This window comes from Arachis ipaensis, chromosome B1 (assembly GCF_059453495.1).
Source record: "Arachis ipaensis isolate K30076 ecotype BB chromosome B1, ASM5945349v1, whole genome shotgun sequence".
Classification (NCBI taxonomy): domain Eukaryota; kingdom Viridiplantae; phylum Streptophyta; class Magnoliopsida; order Fabales; family Fabaceae; genus Arachis; species Arachis ipaensis.
The window spans coordinates 147,172,443-147,197,404 of record NC_142436.1 but is presented as its reverse complement, the minus strand read 5'-3'; the positions used below and the strand labels follow the sequence as shown (position 1 = coordinate 147,197,404).

The 24,962-nt window shown below is 30.1% G+C and overlaps 1 non-coding gene across 1 annotated transcript; it reads right to left on the bottom strand.

Annotated features, from left to right (window-relative positions):
* Positions 1–12,048: 12,048 nt before the first annotated feature.
* LOC148578800 (U5 spliceosomal RNA) lies at positions 12,049–12,167 on the bottom strand. The gene has a single exon (XR_015903615.1). It is a non-coding gene; the product is annotated as a U5 spliceosomal RNA (small nuclear RNA).
* Between the last annotated feature and the right edge of the window lie 12,795 nt (positions 12,168–24,962).

Sequence of the window (24,962 nt, the reverse complement as noted above, 5' to 3'; positions counted from 1 at the left end):
AGCGATCGGTGAGGGTGAGGAGGAGGAGCAGTGGCGGATCACAGGCGGCAGGGCGGCGGTGCGACGGTGCGGTGGTGCGGCGGTATAGCGGTGCGGCCTCCCTTCCCTCCCCTCCCCCCTCCCCCCACCCCCCACCCCCACCCCCCTTTCTCGCGCCCCAACTCCCCCCCCCCCTTTCTTTCTCTATATCCCTTTCTTTGCTTTCTTTTTTATTTTTTGATATTTATTTTATTTTATAACTTTTTAATGAGGGGTAGTTTGGTAATAAAAATAAAATTGGTAAAAAGGACAATTTTAAAACAAACTGAAACTTTGGGGACCATTTTGTAGCAAAAAAAAGTTGGGGACGAAATCGATTTTTGGCCTCTGCGTTAGGGACCAAAATCGAACTTAACCATATATATATATATATATCCCTTACCACTTTTTTCAAAGACAAATAATAATAAAAAAATGAGTAGCAGTACACATACGTAGTAAAATTGTATTTCTTATTGAAATTGTTTTTCTAAAAAGCATTGTACATAAAAATAGTCATATACTACGAATTTTATTATTATTACTATTATTATTATTATTATTTTAAAACTTGACACATTTAGTGATTTTGAAATTCTTAAACATAAACATTAATATTTTATTAAACATTATTTATATACATTATACTCGAAATTCAAACACATAGGGAATAAAACTCAAAAAGTTTTTACATTATTTATTTACATAAATACTTTAACGAACCTAGATATTAAACTTTTTTTATCATTGATCAAATGACCAATATTTTCTTCAGAAACCTCAAAGAAATCAGATAATTCATAATGAGTGGTGTAATTTTCAGCAAAATCCTTTAAAACAAAATTTGTCTCCCTTCCTTTGTCATCCTTTTTCAAATATACTTGATAAAGATCGACTAGATGCCTTCGGGTACGACAGGTACGCGACCAATGGCCCTTTCCACGACAACGGAAATATTTATCCTCTGTTGACTTATTTTGCCCATTATTTCTTTCTTTATCCCACTTCTGGTGAGATCCTTTCTTATGAACATAATTTTTCTTCCTTCCATGATTTTTCTTGTTACCAAAATCTTGCCATTTACCTCTTCTGGGTTATGATTTGCTTCAGGAAATGGGGCGGCTCCAGCTAGGCGCGTTTCATGATTTCTTAAAAGCAATTCATTATTATGTTCAGTAACTAGTAGGTACGAAATTAGCTCATAATATTTTTTAAATTCTTTTTCTCGATACTGCTACTGCAGGAGAACATTCGAGGCATGGAAGGTCGAGAAAGTTTATCTAACATGTCATTATCAGTTATCTTTTTCCCACGTAATTTCATTCGTGAGGTAATTCGAAACATTACTGAATTGTATTCATTTATAGATTTAAAATCTTGTAGATGCAAGTGTGTCCACTCATATCAGGTTTGAAGAAGTATCACTATTTTTTTATTATTATACCTTTCTTAAAGGTTCTTCTATAGATTTGTAGGATCTTTTAGTATGAGATATTCATTTTTCAATTCTTTGTCAAGATGATGACGAAGGAAGATCATGTGGGCTTATGTGATTAGGCATGCTTATATTGGATGTGATTCTTGCTCTTTATATGGTTATATTGGTTGTGAAACTTGCATTTTGAACTTAGCCTTTAGGATAAAGTTTTCATGGTGGAAAGCTCTCAATCATATTTGCTTGTGTGTTGATTTGATCACTCGTGTAGAAAGTTCTGTGATGTAGAATGGATGTGGAGTTAAAGTTAAGTGGTTACAATGACGGTGTGAAAGCACTGATAGAATATCTTTATCATCTTCATTGTGTTATCTTATGATCTGCACTATTTGTAGCGAGTCTTTCACTATGAGGACGATGGAAGAGGGAAAATAAAGTGGAGAATTGTACAAAGAATAAGAAGATCCTGGAGGAATGCAAGAAATTATTTGTTCCATAAGATTTATGACAATGAACTGACTTTTGAGGAAAACCTCAAGCGTAAGCCATCAAGAATAGATGCAAATCACTGGAAATAGTTTATTGAATATCGGTTGAAGGAGGAGACACAGGTAACAAATACTGAGTTGGTATTTCATTGTATTCGATTTTAAACCGTCATGAATTACTACTAAATATGCTGAATATATTGTGATAGTGGAAAAACTACTACCCAAAATATCTTCACCTTATCCCTTTTTTTTTGTTTCCTGAAGTTGTACATGGCTGACTTATAGTAGACCATTAACATTGTAGTAATTTATCCCGATAACATTTATGTTTGTCTTTTTGTTCGTAGGAGAAGTGTAGAAAAAATGCCATTAATCGCTCAAAGTAACTGTACACACATACCGGAGGTTCTAAAACAATAGCAAGAAAGAGACACGAAGAAGTAATTAATTTAAATTCAGTTTCAGAATTTTGACTTGTTTTTGGTAATATAGTGTCGTCTGTTATATGATTGTGTTTTGATGAATGTTATAGGAGCAACGACAGGGAAGGCCTATTGGTAGAGGAGAGGTATGGACCATGAGTCATAAAAAAAAAAGAATGGTTTGTATATGAATGAAGATGCACGTGTTGTTGGGGTAAATTATGTTCTTTAATTTTTTAAATTTCTTTTTGCAATTAATACTATTGAATTTAAATTAGTGAAAATCTAAATTTCACATGTCTGTAGGAAGCAATTGAACATATTGAGAGCCAAGACGCCTCCAGCAAGAAATTTTCATAGAATGATTCCCTTGCACAAGTGCTTAGAAAGGAGCACCCAGGAAGAGTTCGTGGACTAGATTTCGGTCCATGTCCCACTCAGTGTTTTCGTAACATTCCACAGCAGTCTGACTCCGGTGTGCTTATTGAGGAGTATCAGATGGAGATTGTAAAACTTAAGGCGGAGACAGCAGAACTCAAGGCAGTGGCAGCAGAGGAAAAGGCAAAGAGACAGAGAATTGAGGCAGAGGCAGCAGAGGAGAAGGCAAAAATGCAGACAATGAGAAATTTGTTAAGATACATAATCCAGCAACAAATTAAAGAGGTAATTTGCCACCTGAAGTAGCTGCAGATCTGGATTCTTTGAGAAGTGTACCAACCTCATCCAATGCAAGATGATGTGCTGGCACTAATAATCTGAATGATAAATTTTGGAATCTAAATACTTTTTAACTGTTCACTGTCCTAATGACTTTTGAGATATTTAGTTGTAGTTTACAGACATCGATGCACTGAATTCAAATTACTATTATAATGATTCACTTTTGCATATATATTTTTGTTCTGTTTTGTGTGTTTTAGTTTGATTGACTGTTGGTTGTTTTAATAAATTAAAGCAACTTAGTGGAAGAACGTATAAGGAATAAAAGAATTGGCATATATTATTATAAATTCGGATTTAAAAAAAAAAGTATAACTCTACATTTGGCAATGGTTACAAATCTGCCGCTATATATTAACAGAATTTCTCAACAGATGCCATTTTGCAGCGGTTAACAACCGCTGCCATATCCAAGCAGTCCTATTTACGATTTTGTAGCGGATAGAACTGCCGCAAAACTATGCCGCTGCAAAATACCATTTAGCAGCGGTTATACCAGCGGTTACTATTAACCACTGCTAAAGGTTTAGCCGCACGCTATCTTCCAGCGGGTTATCAACCGCTGCCATCTGTTTGGAAACCGTTGCTAATCGACTACATAACCGCTACTATTTGCCGAATGTGGTGTAGTGAATCAAGATGAATTTCGACATCTAATATCTATGATAAGTAGTTGTTTTTAGATATATTAAGAGCATTAAATTCGAGATGCGAGAGCTTTGACATAATGAAAATTTATTACATGAGTCTTTCTAAAATTTTTTGTTCTGTTTTGTGTGTTTTAGTTTGATTGACTGTTGGTTGTTTTAATAAATTAAAGCAACTTAGTGGAAGAACGTATAAGGAATAAAAGAATTGGCATATATTATTATAAATTCGGATTTAAAAAAAAAAAGTATAACTCTACATTTGGCAATGGTTACAAATCTGCCGCTATATATTAACAGAATTTCTCAACAGATGCCATTTTGCAGCGGTTAACAACCGCTGCCATATCCAAGCAGTCCTATTTACGATTTTGTAGCGGATAGAACTGCCGCAAAACTATGCCGCTGCAAAATACCATTTAGCAGCGGTTATACCAGCGGTTACTATTAACCACTGCTAAAGGTTTAGCCGCACGCTATCTTCCAGCAGGTTATCAACCGCTGCCATCTGTTTGGAAACCGTTGCTAATCGACTGCATAACCGCTACTATTTGCCGAATGTGGTGTAGTGAATCAAGATGAATTTCGACATCTAATATCTATGATAAGTAGTTGTTTTTAGATATATTAAGAGCATTAAATTCGAGATGCGAGAGCTTTGACATAATGAAAATTTATTACATGAGTCTTTCTAAAATTTTATCAGAGTCTCATGCTGATAACGTTTTGTAAAATAAATAAATACATAAGAAAGAAAAAATAAATATAAAATAAAGAAATATAAATAGAAGACTACAATACTAATATTAACCAATATAATAATCTCAATATAATGGAAGTAATTGATGTATATTTACTAATATATGTAGTAACATATATATAAAGAAGAGAGAAAGAGTGTTTTATATATTGATAGTGTAAATATAAAAGAGAGACAAAAAATTATTATTATTGATTGTGTGTGTACGTATGTAAAATTATGCTTCACCATTTATAAAGGTAAAATATTATCTTTTTCAACTCTTTTTAATATAATTTAATTTTGAGAATGTGAGCCGACAGAACTGCTCATAATAAATGGGCATTCACATCATCTTCTTTATCACAATAACCTGAATTTAATCAAGTTTATCATCTTAATTAACTAGAATCATAGAATATGAAAATCAAATAAAAAAATTAGAACAATGTAATTTTACACAACCTAATCAATTTGAAAATCATATGACCATCACTAATAAAACTAGCTTTAAGTGATGTTTTGGAACCAGATCTGCAACACATGTAATTTCCTCAATTAAGCAACTCAAGCTAGTTCTTTCCAAAAACATGAAGCAAAGCATAGGCAAAGGTGAATACTTCACAAAAGCTTCCACTAGAATTAACAAATGCCTCTTAACTCTTTTGTGTGTGTTTGAATTGTCATTTATTAAACTAGAATTTAAATAAAAATAATTTTGTAAGATTGATTTTGGATTAAAATAAATTTGTGTCAACATGATTTATGTTCGATAATTTTATACTAAACTTAATTTTGATAAAATGAATATTGTTTGGATAATATATTAATTAAAATTATTTTTAAATAGATAATAAGTTAATTACTAAAAAATATTATATTAAATTATAATGTTATTCTTTTAAATATATTTAATCTTTTTTTATACTTCTTTTAGTATATTTTCTATATAATATTTTTTATAGTACTTTATTTTAGTATGTTATAATTTTTTACTATTATAATAAAATTTAATATTTATTTATTAAATTAAAAATAACATATAAAATAACATATTTTAGTACTTTTTTTAAGTACTCTCAATAATCTTATTTTTGTTACTATTTTGAGTTCTAACTTTTTACCAGTAATGTTTTTATGATTATTTATAATTAATTTTTTATTTAATTTATCGTTTCTAATAAGAATAATAATACATATTATAAAAAATTAGAATAATAAACAGTACACTAAAATTACAATGATAAATTTTACAATATTAAATAAAAAAAATTCTATAATTTTTTTAGTACTCTTATTGTTCTTTAATTTAGTATTATTTTAGACCGTAAAACTTTATTACTTATGACTCTATTGTTATGTATAATCAATTTTTTATTTACTTTGTTCTTTTAAATAAGATCAATAATTTATATTATAATAAAATTATAATAAAAAAATAAAAAATCAAAATATAAAAAAATACTAAAAATAATAAAAAAAATTAAAATATTTGAAATGACTTGAAATAAGTATAAAAATTCTTATGAAGAAAACTATTAAAACTAATAATGACCAGCCAACATAAATGCACGTTAAGTGAATGTAGAAACTATAACTTCTTATTTTAAAATGCAAAATCATATTCTCAAAGAATTATGACTCAAATAACATCGTCTTTTCGTATTCATATAAGAAGTCACGAATAGATCAATGATAATTAATTATAATAAAAATACATAATAAGTACGTTAACTATAAATATCCTCCATTATTTTATAATAATCTCGAAAATTACCTCTAATTCATTAACTTTCTTGAACTTAGCAAAAGCATCAAGTGCAGCTTCACACGCATTCAATTACCAGGAAAGTAGATTCTGTGTACATAATTTACATTATCCAACATGGGGTGGCAACAAATATATGGCAAAAGAAGGATTTCTTTATTATACAAAAATTAGTGTCTAATATTATTAATTATATTCTCAATTAGGGTTGAAAGTGAGTCGAGTTGAGTTGAGTTAGACTAAGCTCAAATTTGGCTCACAAAAATTGAGTTTGGCTCATGACTCGATTCATTAACAATCGAGCCTATTTCTTAAGCTCAAACTCGACTCACCGAAAGCTCACGAGCTGATTCGAACTCACGAGTTGGTTCAAATAATAGAAATATAAATACATAATCTATAATTCTATATCAATATATTATAACTTATATTTTTTAAAAAATATTTAAAAATATCAACTTTATATATTATTATTTATCAATAAATTATAAATTTTTTATTTATGTCCTACATCAAAATTATATATAAAAAATAAATATATATATAATCGAGTCAGCTCACGAGCTAATGAGCTGAGCTTATCTAAGCTCAAACTTGGCTCATTTAATTTATGAGCTCAATTCCAAGTTCAAGCTTGGCTCACTAGCTCACGAGCTTAACTTATCGAGCTATTAACAAGTCGAGCTCGAGCTAGCTCATGAGCTGGCTTGACTCACTTCCATCCCTATTCTCAATACTAAAATTAATTAACACATTTTTTTATGTTTTTTTTTCTAAAATTTTACCTGATTTTCTATAAAAAAATATTAAATAAAATGTTAATAATATCAAAATATTATTATAGAACAAGATATTATTAACAATATTTAGGAATGGGAGATTTAATTTTTTTCCTTTGCTAACTACTTAAGAATCAATCGTCTATAAAAAAAATAGAATTAACTCTTTAAAACTAATCACAGTAATAATTTTTTAATAAACAATAAATATACAATAAAATAATACATTAAACTTACCTATAATATATATATAGGTATAGTCAAATTAATTTATTAAGGATAAAGATTACAAATATAGATAAAAAATAAGAATTAAAAGAATAACAATTTAATAAAAATAGATTTATAAAATTATAAATAAAAAAATAAAAATAAAAATTACACAAGTTAAAAAATTATAAATAACAATATTCATCTTCAAATTTACCATCAAAAGCAAACCCTACACAAACCCTCTTCTCTCGATGAATGTTACCAGGTTTCTTCACAGCCGCTGGTTATCGGGTGGAAGTGAGGATAACCACCGTTAACATGGCGGCATTTTTGGTGAACAAGTTGTCTCTATATATTTTTTTCTTACATTTAATCCTAATGTATTTTGGTATTAGGTTGAATTTGTTTCGGTGAATACTGATATAGAGACAATAAAATAGAAACAATGAGAATTATTTGTTGTGTATTATATTTAGATATAATGTATAAGACACTAATGTAATATTCTATATTATATTTGGATATAAACATAGAAAAGACTAAAATAAGTATACTAAATGACTAAAATAGCTATATAATTTTAAATTTGGTGTATTAAATATAAACTAATTTAATAAAAAATTGAGAATACCTGAAAGTACATGAAATTACAAGAAGAATTAGTCTATAAATTAACAAAATAAAAATAAAATTAAAGTAATAAAAGTAAGAATAAATAACATAACCGTAAGTATGTACAAAAGGTTTAATCATCTCAAAATATTTATGATATAATTTATATCAATTTATAAAATAAAAATATAATTATTATTATTTAAATCAAATTAGATTAATTTATCAAAAAAATTTATATATAATAAAATTTAATAGTAAATTAGTATAACATGAGAAAAAAATTATCATTAGAGGAGTGTTAGGAAGTCAATAAAATTTATGATTTGTAATTATCAATTAGCCATCATTATTATTATTAAAAGTGTGAAATTTCATCAAATAGTATAAGCTTATTCACTTTTCTTTTTTGATAATTAAGTATTGATCAAATTTTAATAAAAGTGTTGACCTCTTAAATTTTTTTTTATTATAACTGTGCATTCATTTGGTTTTTATCTTTTTCACACTGTATTAATGATAATTAATTATAGTAGAGTACATAAAGAGTATATTAGCCACAACATTATTTTCAGTTTTCTATTTTTCATTTATTTAAAATTTTTAAAATGAAAATAATAATTTTTTTTTAAAAATATTTTATGGTTAATTTTATATACTTCTACTATAATTAATTTTATGTACTCTATGATAGGAGTGATCAAAACTGAACCAGACCAAACAAAATCAATAAACTGAACCAAAAAATCAAAAATTAAAAAATTAAATATTGTTTTTTCTTCGGTTCGGTTTTTGGTTCTAACATAAAAAAACTTGAACCAAACCGAACCGAACTGTTACTTTAATTTAAAGCCAAAAATATCTTAAATAAAACCTAACCCTAATAACGCAATGCCCTCACATTCTCACTCACACTCTCCTTCACTTCTGCGCCACATAGTTCCTGGACTAGAGTTGCTCTCCACTCTCCTCCTCACATAATCAGGCGGCCTCTCAACCATTGCAGTCACAGCCCATCTATTTTTTTCCTTTCATAGTTTATACTCGCCCTTTCCCTCTCTCGCAGTCGCAGCCTCCCCTTTCCTTCTTTCGCGGTTGAAGTTGCCGCTGTTCGTCGCACGTCGCTTGTCGCCCGTTCTCCTAGACCTCAGGTTTGTTTTTTTGTGTATTATATTTAGATATAATGTATAAAACATTAATGTAATATCCTGTATTATATATGAATAGACATAGAAAAGACTAAAATAATTATGTTAAATGGCTAAAATAGTTATATGATTCTAAATTTTGTGCATTAAATATAAACTAATTTAATAGAAAATGAGAGTACGTGAGAGAGTACATAGAATTATAAGAAGAATTAGTCTATAAACTAACAAAATAAAAATAACACTAAAGTAATAAAAGTAAGAATAAATAACATAACGTAACGTAAGTATTTACAAAAGGTTTAATCCTCTCAAAATATTTATGATATAATTTATATCGATTTAAAAACTAAAAATATAATTATTATTATTTAAATTAAATTAGATTAATTTATGAAAAAAATTTAGATATAATAAAATTTAAATTAAAAAATAAAATTTAATAGTAAATTAGTATTACATCAGAAAAAAATTATTATTAGAGGAGTGTTAGGAGGTCAATAAAATTTATGATTTATAATTATCAATTAGTTATCAATAGTATTTTTAATAATGTGAAATTTCATCAAATAGTGTAAGATTATCCATTTTTCTTTTACTAATTAAGTATTGATCAAATTTTAATAAAAGTCTTGACCTCCTAATTTTTTTCTCTTATAACTGTGCATTCATTTGGTTTTTATCTCTTTCACACTGTATTGATATAATTAATTATAGTAGAGTACATAAAGAGTACATTAGCCACAAAACATTATTTTCAATTTTCAATTTTTTATTTATTTAAAATTTTTAAAATAAAAAGAATTAATTTAAAAAATATATTTTATGGTTAATTTTATATACTCATGCTATAATTAATTTTATGTACTCAATGATAGGAGTGATCAAAATCGAATCAGACCAAACAAAACTGATGAACCGAACTAAAAAAATCAAAAACCAAAAAATTAAATGTTTGCTGTTTTTTCTTCGGTTCGGTTCGATTCTCTTAACATAATTTATATTATCCAATTTGGCATTAATTATATTCTCAATACTAAAATCAATTAACACATTTTTTTATGTTTTTGCTCTAAAATTTCACCTAATCTTCTATAAAAAATATTAAATAAAATATTAATAATATCAAAATATTATAATAGAACAAAATATTATTAAAAATATTTAAGAATGGAAAGATTTAATTTTTTCTTTTGGTAACTACTTAAGAATCAATCATCTATAAAAAAAATAGAATTAATTCTTTAAAACTAATCACAGTAATAATTTTTTAATAAACAATAAATATACAATAAAATAATACATTAAACTTATTACATATAATATATATAGGTATAGTCAAATTCATTTATTAAAGATAAAGATTAAAAATTATAGATAAAAAATAAGAATTAAAAGAATCACAATTTAATAAAAATAAATTTACAAAATTAAAAATAAAAAATAAAATTAAAAAATACACAAGTTACGAAATTATAAATAATAATATTCATCTTTAAAGTTACAATCAAAAGCTAATCTTACGCAAACCCTCTTCTCTCGATGAATGTTAGTAGGTTTCTTTATGTCACAGCCGCTGATGGTTATCGCGTGGAAGTGAGGATAACCAACGGATGTACTGTGCTGGATGTGAGGATACTGATAGCCTCTTTGAGGAAGATACCGCCGTTAACATGGCGGCATTTTTGGTGAACTAGTTACTTCCATATGTTTTTTCCTTATATTTAATCTTTATGTATTTTTGTATTAGGTTGCATTTGTTTTAATGAATATCGAGATAGAGACAATAGAATAGAAACACTGAGAATTATTCTTTGTGTATTATATTTAGATATAATGTATAAGAGATTAATGTAGTATCTTGTATTATATTTGGATAAATATAAAAAAGACCAAAATAATTATGCGAAATGACTAAAATAGTTATATGATTCTAAATTTTGTATATTAAATATAAATTAATTTAATAGAAAAAGAATGTAAGTGGGAGTACATAAAGTTACAAGAAAAATTAATTTATAAACTAATAAAGTAAAAATAGTATTAAAGTAACAAAATTAAGAATAAATATAGTAAATTAAGTATCTACAAAAGGTTTAATCCTCTCAAAATATTTATGATATAATTTAGATCGATTTATAAAATAAAATTATAATAATTATTATTTAAATCAAATTAGATTAATTTATCAAAAAAAGTTTAGATATAATAAAATTTAAATTAAAAAATAAAATTAATAGTAGATTAGTATAACATGAGAGAGAAAAATTATCAATAACTACTCTTATAATTGTGCATTCATATGGTTTTTATCTCTTTCACACTATATTATATTTTTCATATTTATACTGGTGATTTTTTTAACAACATTAAATAATGCTAATTGAAATACTAATTTTAGTTAAAAAAAATTATGTACGCTTTTGAGTACTATTTAAATTAAAATAATAATACCAATAGATAAATAAGGATTTAATTACTTTGTTGGTCTCTATAGTCTCACTAAATTAAAAATTAGGTCCTTATATTTTTTTTTATTTTAATTGGGTCCCTTCACTGTTTTAATTTTTTAATTAAGTCTTTCCTAGTGTAAAAAATATTAGAATGAACCGAATATTTTTTCGCAAATTAAAGATATTTATAATTAAAAACTTAATTAAATCTTTGACCGCATGTATTTTGATAAAAATATTATGTTAATTTTAACATTTTTAACATAAAAAGGACGTAATTACAAAATTAAAAGTAGTGTAGAGACCTAATTAAAAAAAATACAAATCTAATTAAAAATTTAATGAAACAACCAACAAAATAATTAAACCATAAATAAAATATCTTTCAATATATATTAATAAATAAAATATTTAATATATTTATATAAAAAAAATTAGCTCATGACTTTAACAACAAACCAATAGATCCCAAACATTCTGTCTAAATTAAATTAATTTGTGCCTTAAAATTAAAAAGAAAAATAGATAAACATAACATCTTAAATTAAAAAATCAATCCAAAAATTAGAATTGATCGTAAGAATATTTTTCATTGTACTGTAGAATTCTCTCAGATAAAAAACCCTTTTAAAAAATAAGCGTATGTAGCTTAAATTGACAAGCACACCGTATTATTTAGTAAAAGGCAAAAGAAAAGTTTGCTACGTGCTTAACATACGACTCCTTGTTTTTTTTGTTTTTTTATGTTTTTTTTTAAAGATATATCTTTTATTGCATAAATAAAATTTATCTAATATTTATCTAATGGGTAAAGGAGAGAAAGAAAACAATTAAGAGAGAAAGTTCCAAAGCGCTAGTAACTGCTGTTCATAGAGAATGTGGTTTGAGGAAATGATGTCGCCGGTATTCCTCCTCCAACAATATCGCCTGAAACAGAATTTTCCCAGGTTCCTGGCGTTGGTCCTCAAAGACTAAAGCGTTCCGCGCCAACCAAATCTGCCATAGAAGGTAAGCCACCTGAGTACTTCTAATTCTGAAATTGGGTTTGGATTTCTCAACTTCCATGAATTGACTCCACCAGTCCCAAGCTTTTAGGTTAGGGTCGCGGGGAATAGTGCTAGCTACTTGGTGAGCTGTTCCAAATTTGAAGAACTTTTGGGCAGAAGACAATGGCATGCATCGGTGTCTCCGTCGCCGATTGATAGCGGGGACAAAGGCTGCTAACTTGTAGTAATTTCTCGTTCAATTTTGCTTTAACTGCAATGCCTTCATGGGCTAATCTCCAAGCAAATAATTTGACCTTTGGTGTTACTCTCATTTTCCATAATGTTTTCCACATTTCTAAGTCTGCATATCGGAGATGGAGTGAATTCACTGGAGGGTGAAAGAATTGGTATGCTATACTATACCCAGATTTTACTGAATACTCCCCTGAGTTGTTATTGCACCATATAATCGAGTCTTCCTCTTCTGTGATAGGAATTTGTTGAATTTGCTGAGCTGTGTCTAGTGGGAAGGCTTCCATAAGGAGTTGGTGATTCCATTCTCCCTCGGCTGTGATTAGCTGTCTAACCCAGGCAAGTGATTCATCTCTGCATTCATTAACTGCAATGCGAAATGGTGGTTGGTCCCCAAACTATGGGTCTTCTCTGATTCTGACAGATCCCTGAATTAAAACTTTTCACTTAACTCCTTTCTCCAATATTTTCCTTCCTTCCAAAAGACTCTGCCAAGCCCAGGATGGTCGATTTTCTTGTTTGGCTTTTAGATAGGAACTGTATTTGAAGTACTCATTCTTGAAGATTTTGTAGAAAAGAGAATGTGGTTTAGTCATCAGCCTCCATCCTTGTTTAGCTAACATGGCTAGGTTAAATGCCTTTAGGTCTTTAAACTCCATACCCCGGAAATTCTTTTCTCTGGTCATAATGTCCCAACTGATCCATTACATCTTCTTTTCATTCTGTTTCTGTCCCCACCAAAATTGCATCATCATTCGGTGTAGTTCATCCAAGAGGGTATCTGGGAGTTTGAAAAAGCCCAGAGTATAAATTGGTATAGCTGAACCCACTGCTTTAATCAACACCTCCCTTCCACTAGCAGATAGAAATGATTTCTTCCAATGCGAGAGCTTCTTCGCCACCTTCTCTTTTATAAAAGCAAATGTTTCTTTTTTGGATCTGTGTACTATGGAGGGTAGCCCCAAATATTTATCCTGCGTCCCAATATTTGGGACTTCCAAAGATGCCGCTAGTTCAGTTCTGATGGGTAAAGGGGTGTTTTTGCTGAAAAACACAGCAGACTTGGAGAAATTAATTTGTTGTCCACTTAGTCTGCCATATAGTTGGAGAATTTGGGATAGATTAGAGTAGTTGTATTGGGTAGCTTTACAAAATAAGAGTGAATCGTCGGCAAATAGGAGATGATGAATAGTTGGACATCTACTGTTCAATCGCAGTCCTTGAAAGAGATTATTCTGTTCTCCTTTGTGGAGCAGATAGGATAGACCCTCTGCGCAGAAAAGAAATAAATATGGTGAGAGGGGGTCTCCTTGTCTGAGACCCCTACTTGGTTTGAAAAAATTAGTTGGTGTACCATCCACAATAACAGAATAGGATATAGTAGAGACACAAGCCTTCATCCATTCAATCCACTTTGAGCAAAAACCCAACTTCTTCATAATAAACCACACAAAACTCCATTCCACCCTGTTATATGCCTTACTCATATCAACCTTTATCGCCGTGTCGTTTCCCCCATGGGTTTTATTCTTTAGAAAATGCATGCATTCATGAGCCACAAGAATGTTGTCACTAATGAGTCTTCCCCGAATAAAAGCACTCTGATTGTCGCTTATTAACATACTCATAAAAGGTTGAAGTCGATGAACTAGAACTTTCGAGATAATTTTGTAGAAGACTGTGCTGAGACTGATTGGTCGAATTTGATTCATAGAAGTAGCTTGAGTCACTTTAGGTATCAAACAAATTTGGGTGTGGTTAAATCCCTTTAGAATGCTGCTGCCACTAAAAAAACTTCTCACAGCCTTGCATACATCCCCTTTAATCCTGCCCCAATAGAACTGATAAAATTTTGCGGTGAATCCGTCGTCTCTTGGGGCGGCTTCTACATTAATGGAAAATGTAGCCCTTTTAATTTCATCATCTGAGACTGGTTTAGTTAGACTCCTATTCATTTCAAAAGAAACTTTGACTCTAAGTTCGGTGAAAAATTGAGAGGGATCTTCTAGATTATTGCTTTCAAATAAATCAACAAAAAACCTCTGTGTCCTGTTGCCAATTGCCTCGGATGTGGTGCACCAATTCCCCTCTTCATCCTCTAATTTCCATATCTTGTTTCTTCTGTTTCTGGATTAGTTTTTTGAATGAAAAAACTTGGTATTTTGATCTCCCCATTTTAGCCAGCTCACTCTTGATTTTTCTTTTCAGTAGCATTCCTCACTATGTGGGCGGCAGCTAGTTCATCTTCTAATAATAGAATCTGTTCTTTGTCTGCTGTTGTTGGGTCTGTCTTGGCCACTGATAATAGTGCTTCAGCTCGTCTATCTTCTTTTTAGAGTTACTTGTTCCAGCTGATTGCCATTTAACCAGTTCATGTCTGTACTTCTTTAATTTTTGAAACAGTTGGTACATTGATGAACCTGGAAAAGAAGTCAGCCATGCCTCAGATACAATTTTATCAACCTCTGCCATTCCACACCATCTCTCTTGAAATCTGAAGTGCCTCTTGCCCTTATGTGTTGTCTGGTTAGTGCACACCAGGAGCGGTCTGTGGTCTGATCCTGTGTCTTCTAAGTGAGTAACATTGGCCCAAGGATACTCCTCTCTTAGTTTAGGAGATAGGAGTCATCGGTCTAGTCTTTCTCGAATAGCACTATCTTGGCAACTTCGGTTCCACCAGGTAAACTTATCACCATTAAAACTCATATCTATCAATTGTCCTCTGTTGATAAAGTCTTGGAAAGATTGGATTGATTGAGCTGATTTCTCCCTTCCTCCCTGTTTTTCTTGATTAGACAAAATTGCATTGAAATCACCAATTATTAAGTGCCGTTCTCCCTTATTCTTCATAAGATTTAGCAGCACCTCATATTGGTTATTGCGAATGTGATCAGAGCTGTGTAAATGTATTGCAAAGACTTCCCAAATCAGCTGTCTTTCTTGATCCTCTATGGAAAAAAGGATGAAAAACTCCTCAACTTTTACCACTTCCACCTTTACACCCTCTTTCCATGCAAGCGCTAGTCCACCAGCTGTTCCATTAGGATTCACAGTGAAGATTTCCTAATAACCACAATTTCTCAACTGCCTTTCAACATAAGAGGGTTGTTGTTTAGTTTCACACAAAAACAACATCTCTGGGGAATGAAAATTCTTAATCCCTTTAATGTTGTGAACTGTCAGGGGTTTCCCCAAACCCCGACAATTTCATATGAGCATCTTCATGGTCCTTGGGGTGCCGCTTTTGGGATGGCACCCTGTAGCCCTTCAGAAACCTCAATTGCATAACCAGTTCCTTCATGGTCTGTCTCTTTTTCTCTTTGCTCAGAGCTCCTTTTTGCTCCAATGATTGGTTCAATAGAATCCCTCACCTCCGTCCTTCTTGCTAGCTATTTGATTTTCTGTTTCTTCTTGCACCTTTCTAAATTATCATCATTGGTTCCCAGTTGAAAGCCTCATATTCCTCCTATTTTCAGCTCTCCCCCAATTCCTCCTAGGATCTGGTTAGCTTCAGTACCAGATAGTAGTGGTAGATTTTTCATGTTATGATTCTGCTTTGTGGTGTTATAGGAATTGTGTATGGATGGTGGATTTGTGTGTTCTTTTGGGGCTATGTTATTGTGAGAGAAATGAGTATATTTTGGGTTGGATAGTGATAGTTGAGAAAAACTCTTCAATAGGCTCACTGGTGTAGGCTTACTATCTAGGTGAATTGACCTGACTTCCTTTCTTCTATGATTAGGGTAGGCATTCTCCTTAGTTTCATCAATTCTCCAGCCAAGTTGATCTGCCCTTAACTCCTTATTCCATTTTTCTTCCACTTCTTGGTTTTTTCTGAAATCTCCAAATAATTAGCACAATTTCTAGTTTCATGTCCAATGTGTCCACAGAAGTCACAGTAAATCCCAATTTTCTCGTACTTCAGCATGATTTCAAACACATTTTTGTAAGGGCTTGATACCTTAATTGACTGTCGAAGAGTTCTGGTTACATCTAAGTTGACTCTCACTTTCATAATCCTATCCTCCTTCCCTCTCATCAAAAAGGAATCCACCTCCACTACCTCCCCCAATCTCTGCCCTATCCTCATAACTGCTGTTCTGGTTTTGTAAAATTCTGGCATTCCCCATATTTGAATCTATACTGGAATTCTTGTATAGTCCTCTTCTTCCATCTTCATATTAGGACTCCACCGTTTTAAATGTATCATAAATTGTCTGAACAACCATAGAGACCCCCTTTCCACCTGGATAACATCAGCTTCTTTATTAAAGAAAAATTGAAAAATATTCTCTCCGTGTGATTTAACTCGGAATCCCTCTGGATAATTCCAAATTGCAGTAAAAGCATCCTCCATTGTACCACTACTAAATCGCTTATCCGCTATTAATCTCCCTATCAAACTTTTTGCACAAGTTTCAATCCCTTCCCTCACATCTTCCACTTCAAGGTTCACGATCTCTTCCACTTCTTCTCCTAGAGAATTAGGATTTTGAGTTCCACGTACCTCCCTTGCTGCCATGTAGAATTTGTATAGAAGAAGATAGAAAAGTCAAAGGAAAGAAGATCCTCACAATGATTTGAGCTTATAACTTACTGATTGAAGAAAAATTTAAGAATCACAAAAAACCTTAGCAGAGTCACAAAACCCTACCAAAGCACAAAAAACCCTAGTAGAGCATTTTTAAAGAGTACATACTCTCAACTAAAAGAATTTTTTGTGTGTATAAGTTGAATCAGTTAAATACGACTCCATGTTTTATAATGTTAATAGCTGCTTCATTTTATAGTGCTTGGACTTACTTTCTCGTTGCTCGTAAAAATGTAGGCTCTGGCTAGTACTAAGTAAAGTACTGACATTTCGCTTTGGCACTAAAATACACATCTTAATGCGATACTTCTTCATTATCCTCGATACCCTTCCCATTTATTAGGGCTGCACATGGATCGGATAATATCCGCATATTCGCGGTAATTATCCGCATTTGATCCGATTTTTGTGGATATTATCCGATCCGCACTATGGTAGGATCGGATTGCGGATTTAGCAGTGATATCCGCATGTCCGATCCGCAAATCCGCATATCCGCACGTCTCATATAAATAGCATAGTTTAAGAAAGTAAACCCTAATGTGATATGAATTTTAGTGTGTTGTTTTATGAATTTTATGATATCTTGTTTTTAATTTTTTATGTTGTACTTCAACTTAGATAAATTAAACTTAAATCTTGTGTTATTATTTTTTTTTGTTATTCAAGAGAACTTTTATAGATAATATTTTAGGCGTAAATAGGCTCAAACAGGTGAAAAATGAATTTTATAGATATTTTTTTGTAAAATTAGCCAAATAGAATCTTAAAATAAATTTTTTAATTATGCGGATATACCTGATATCCGATCCGATCCGATCCGCAAGTATGCGGATCGGATCGGATCGGATCTGGCCTGGAAAAATGCGGATATCGTATCCGATCCGATTCGATGAGTACAGTGCGGATCGGATAGAATTTTAGGCTATATTCGATCCGATCTGATCCGTATACAACTCTACCATTTATAATGGCTTCTCTCACACCCTCAAATCCAGGTTTTAGATTTTTTACTTTTTAGTTAAGCTCCCAACCACAACATACATGGAACAAGATATCAATAACAACGATTAGTATACGTTGATACTTGAATTTAAAATAGCAGTGCCTATTCATTCATACGTAATAATAATATAACAACACTTTAGAATTGGCATATTATTCTTGACTGATAGGACTTTGAATCAGTTAAATAGAACAAATTGTAAAACAAGATATGTCAAGTATGTAATTTCTCACATATCGAGTACATTTATTGTATGTGTTTAAAATTTGTGTTTTATCTTATTTATAATATAAATAAAATATATTCGTAATTAAATTATTTATACTGTAAACGATATAAGTAAGAAGACAAAAAAAAATAAATTGAGTCTAAATTACCTACATTCATAAATAAAATATTTATTTAAAAATAAATCCTTATTAATGTTTAGTACACATAAATAAATAAAAGGAATAATATACATTATTTTTATCTATACTTTTTTCTTCTAATATCAAAATATATTAAATTATTAGAAAGTTAATATGTGAAAAATTTTGTTTAAGTGAAAAATAATAAGAGTAATAATTGAAAGTTTAAATTTATCATTTTATTTTCTTTCTAATACTTAAATAAGTAAAAAATTTAAATATATCTATTATTCTTTGAAAGCATCAAAAGATAAAATAATTAAATATTTTTATTTAAAAATGAGTAAAATGATAATTAGGTTCTTGAAGGTTTTAAATTTAGATTAATTAACTCCTAAAAAAATTAATTAAATCATTCACAAAATTAAACCGTGAACATATATTATGTCTTTTTTTATTGATATATTTTTTTAAGAGAATTATTAGTGTAAAATCAAAATTCTCATAAACTAATTAGTTAGGACTCCTAATCATTGTTTAAATAATAATAATAGCATGAAATTATTATGATAAAACTTTTAATAGCCCTCATTTTTAAAATTTCAAAAACTATATTAATTAGTAAAAAAAATAAAATCAAATTAAAAAAATACTAAATAATGATCAGAATTTATTATTTTTAGTCATCAATTAATTATCAATATTTAAAAAATAGAGTTTCTTTTGAGAGAGAAGATTGTTATTTTGTTACAAACTTGGCACGATCAGAGGAGGAGAAGAGGAACTGAGAACCTGCGTTTCATTTTTTTTTTGGGTCAAAATCAGTCCCAACAACCAATAAAGCCCAATGCCTGAAGTTGGACGAATGGAATCCATCCCGTTCGTTGTTTACATAATTGACTCGGCTCAGAGATCCTGTCTATGAGAGAAATGGATCCTCTTAATTTTTTTTAACACTTGAAAGAATAAAATATGATCTTTCACCTTTAATTCTATAAGTGAGACTAAAATTAAATAAGAGAGAGAGCAATGAAAAATGAAATTTTACACTGAACACCATCCAGTTTTTTTTCTAGTGGAGAGGATCCACTTTCCTCCATGAACGCCCACAAACTATTGACTTCCTGCATCAGCAGGATATAATATCTGTATGATAATTGATCTGTATCAAAGAGAGTCTCTTTTTGTATTGTAGTACGCCTCTTTTATTGAGTTTGTCTTTAGTAAGTTCAACTCTTTTGAACTTTTTTAATGTGCACACTAAATTATTCATAAAGAATTTGAATTTTTTAAAGTTTGAATTTTAATTTAGAAAGTAAAGTGTGATCTCTTTTTTTTTTTACCAAAAATAGAAAACTCGAACCCGCAACCTCTTAATTGAGTATGGAGAGACTATGCCATTTGAGCTATAACTCATTGGCGTAAAATGTGATCTCTTACTTTTGAATAATTTTTCTTTCATATTTATTTTTTGTCCCACCTATAAAATAAATGGTGAGAGATCACAATTTACTCTCTAAAATAAAATTCAAACTTTAGAGGATCCAAATCCATTTATAAATATGATCTATATGAGATTTTTTTGGTGACTAATCCATATGGGATTTAATAATAATAATAAGGGTAAAGTACTAAATTGGTCCCCTATATTTGGGCGTAATTCTGTTTTAGTCCTTAAGGTTTAAAGTGTTCTATTTGAATCCAAAAAAGTTTCATTTAGTATCAATTTAATCCCACAGTGAGGTCAAAGTTAAATAATTAACGGAATGTCCCACATAACAACAGTACAAGAACAAAATCGATAATTTGGAGAACAAGTACAAGCTCCAGAGGCACAAAATCAATCATTGATGCATCAATACATTTATTTATCATTCTCTTTAGCTTTATAGAAAATATTTTATTTATATTGTAAGAAAAATAATAAATAAATATATTGATGTATCCATGGTTGATTTTGTGCCTCTGGAGTCTGTATTGTTCTCCAAATTATCGATTTTGTTCTTGTACTGTTGTTATGTAGGACATTCCGTTAATTATTTAACTTTGACCTCATTGTGGGACTAAATTGATGCTAAATGAAACTTTTTTGGATTCAAATAGAACACTTTAAACCTTAAAAACCAAAACAGAATTACGCCCAAACATAAAGGATCAATTTAGTACTTTACCCTAATAATAATTATTTTATATTTATCCCATATATTTTTTAAATTGACGAGGGATCGGAGAACCCTAATTCCTTTATCTGTAATCTCATTGCCTCTCTATCCACTAAACCACCACAACCTACTCCGCACTTCTCTGGTCTCTGTCGTCGCCGTGCATTCCAGCACTTGCTGCCGGTCTTAGTCCCTCTCCCGGCGTCGTTCTCATCCTCTTTCTCTTTTCTCATCCTAGCACCTCGTTGTCTTATTCATTCTCAGTATCTCTCTTTTCTCTTCGCGTCGTTCGTTTCAGTCTCAGAGTGGTGGTGTGGGTCTCAGCGAGTTAGCATCGTCGTCAACGTCGTGGTGCTCCGTCTCCCCCTTCACCGCTCTACTTTCAGAGTTCTAATGGAGCCTCAGTCTGAGGTATGTTTTTGTATTATTTATGTATTTGTTCAGCTTTTTTTTTGTATGAATTTGCTTCATTGATTTCATTTAATTATTTTTTTATTCTGTTTATGTGTTTGTTTGAATCTTTTTTGGTTCTGTTTATGAGTGTTAAAATATTTTGAATTCTATTTTCATGGTTCTGTTTTCAAATTCTGTGTTTATGATTTTGTTTGTGATTTTCAAATTTTGTTTTTGTTCTGTTTTGTTTTGCTACTGCAGTTTGATTTTTTTTCTACTGTTTGTAAATTCAGTAGTTAGTATTATGATTCTGTTTGCAAATTCAATGGTCACTACTAATTTGTTGGTTAGTTTTGATTATTTGATTATGAATTCTAATTAAAGGATGCTAAATATGTTTGCAAAGGCCAGAGATTTGAAGGAGCACTCAGTAGCTACAGCGCACACTGAAGGCAAGAATAAAACCTTTTTGCTGCTAGAGTTTTTATTTTGGCATGTTGAACATAGTTTGAGAGGCAAGAAAAGATCCTTTATTGGTTGGTATAGCATAAGCCTATCACAAGCTGGAACCATTCAGAAGACTATAGAATAATGTGGATGCATGGCTATGATGTTTGATTTTTTTTTTAATCTTATGATGGTTTCTATTTGAATGCAGGTACGTGCCGGATGTGAATGTTGAGAGAGCCACGGATGTTCTTATGCACAAGAGATTGTTGCATTTGGCTTACGATCCTGTTAATAGGCTTGCAATTGAATTTATGCTTTGGTGGTGTTATTTAGTTTAGAATAAGGCATTGATATGAAACAGTTTGGCATATAGTCATTGTTTGACTATGCTATCTTCTTTTATAAGATTTGATGCTAGTATAGTTTGGATGAAGTATGATGTATCATTGATATTTTCTTTTTCGAATTATTTTTAAGTAGTTTTTTCATACATTAAGTTGTTACCATTGAATGAATCATTTATTTTAGACTTTTAGGTAATTATATTGCAAGTCTTCAACATTGCTTTATATTGAATCCTTCATGGAGCCTAACTGATTAAAAATTGATGAACAAACCTAACCATTCTTTTTATACTTACAATATACAATTTTGTATGATTTTTTTTTAATCTTACAATTTACACCATATCAAGAAAATTTTGGTTAATATTTTACCTATAATTCAGCCACCGAAACTTTATGCCCTGCTAAATCACCATTCAAATCAGTTATGCAATAATCAAAAGCTTTTCACATACAATTTCATGACAAGAAAGTTTTGTGTTTGTCAAAGATACGTCTAAATCATGACAAGAAAGTTTCATGTCTGTCAAAGATACGTCTAAACCAAAGCTATTAACCGCATGAAAACCTGAAGAATATAGCTCAAAGATTTGGAAGATGTCATTAATATATATGCATGCAAGTAATAATTCTTCATATATCAATCTCAAAGTTGCAAGAAATCCAATATGATTTTGACAAGGGAAAAGAGTAAGTTTCTTGGCCAAAGAAAAGAAAGGCATCCAAATTTATTGAATTCAACGTTACACATAATATCATAAACAACCAATTCAACATAATAAAAAATGAAAAATGGAACGGAAAAATCATCTAGGTTCACTAATAACAAAACTGAACTCTTTAACTCAAATAAAATGAAATTATTCAATAAAATAACAATGGAAACATTCTTTCATCCATTTTCTTAGTACATCAAAAGACTAGCAACCACCAATCTACACCAAGCTTCCACTTTGCAACTGGCTAGCTAATTGAATTTAGTTACAATTAAAATAAGTTACACAAACAACATACATAATCAATCCTCTAACTCGGTTAATGAAAGGAACAATCAATCCACCTCTGATAGGTATTAAATTAAATTTTTATTTATGAAAAAAAATAGTGACAACTACATTTCTTTTCAAGAATGACACAAGGATTATGTTCCCATTTATACATTATCATGTATGGCGGGTTCATCACTCCCTCGATTGGATTTTCCGTGATCAGATCCAAAAGTAGTTTGCCTGCTCAAGTTGGCTCGCTGCACTTACCGTATTAAGGCTTGAATTTGACATTAGGCTGTGTTTATTTTCAGAGACAAGATAGAACATGACACTGAGACAGAGACAATAGGACGGAGACACTAAAAATTATTGTTTGTGTATTGTGTTTGGATACGATGTACAAGACACTAATGTAATGTCCAGTATTATGTTTGGATACACTAGGACAAGACTAAAATATTATATGAAATGACTAAAATAACCATATGATTTCAAATTTTCTACATCAAGTACAAACTAATTTAATAGAGAATGAGAGTACGTAGGAGTACAAACGAAACTTGAAAAATATTTGAAAATAAAAAAATATATAATAGTATTTATATTAAAATAAAAATTACAAATATATTTATTTTATTTTTAAATTTATTATTAATATGTAGGAATACATATGGTTAAAATTAATAAAAAATAGATTTGAGTTTGATTAATAAAAAAATTTGTTTAGGTTAATAAATTAAATTATTTTAATTAAAAAATCAATTTTAAAAAAGAATCCGTTTTTACATGAAAAAAAATTAGTTTTTGCACATAAAAATTTATTTTTATTTAGAAAACCAATTTTTTTTATCTAAAAACTGATTTTTCTTTAAATTATATAAAATCAATTACAACTTATAAATTATTTTTTAGTATTTTAAAAGATCAATTTTACATTTAATAATATTTATCTTTTAAAAATTTCAAGACTAATTATAGGAAAAACAAAAAGGGATAATAGTGGAATAATAAAAAATATCTATGAACAAAAAGGAAAACAAAATTTATAAAAAAGTCCGTGTCCACTCTTTCAAATTCTGTGTCTATCATTGTCCTTAGTAAAAGAGTGGACACAAAAATATAAAAAATTATCTCGAAGACAATGTGTTCGGTGTCCATGTTTCTGCTTCCAAACACATTTTAAATATGTACTGTCCATGTCTTTGTGTCCTATCTCCGAAAACAAACGCTACCTAGTGGTCGGAATTCAGGCTCCAGCTGTGCCAAAAGCTTATTAGTAGAATGAAACAAAAATATGCCAAAAGGTTTCATGACCATCTGCTCCCAATCTCCATTGGTGAATGAAAGTTCACTCTTGATTATGATGCCTCTATTGTCATCAGGACTTAACTTAGACTCACCAAGTTAGAAGTTTAATAGACCTAAACCATAAAAGTAAAAGCAAGCCAATAAGTCAAAATGAGAGAATCCTGAACTAAGCTTAATGCTCATGCATTTAGTTATTTTTCCTAGTTCTCTGAATAGTAAGAAGCATTTGGGACAAAATGGTAGATTGATATATTAAATGGTAAGAGGGGACATATTTCAAGAGTAGTGGACTTTCAAATTTCCATGGCAAGGCTCTAAGGAGTTGACCAAAATAGTTTTGCTGTCATATATTTTTGTTCCGATTTAACTATTGAAACAAGGCAGGTAGATAACCATAAAAATTTATAATTTATTCTAGCACAAAAGAAAAAAAATTATAAACTAAAGAGAGGAATGAAGAAGCTTATCTCGTTAATTTTTCAGCAAAACAATGAACCAAAAGACCTCCACATGATGGACTTTGGCTTCCTCAGTGGAGTCAAATTAAAACATCGATTGAAGTATTGATTTAAGTTAACATCATGTTAGTTAGCAACTACCTCCAGTTTTCGCTAAAATAATTATATATTTTAGTATGATGCTATATTGGAAGGACTATAATTTTGTTCATTAAGAAGTTTGAGCAA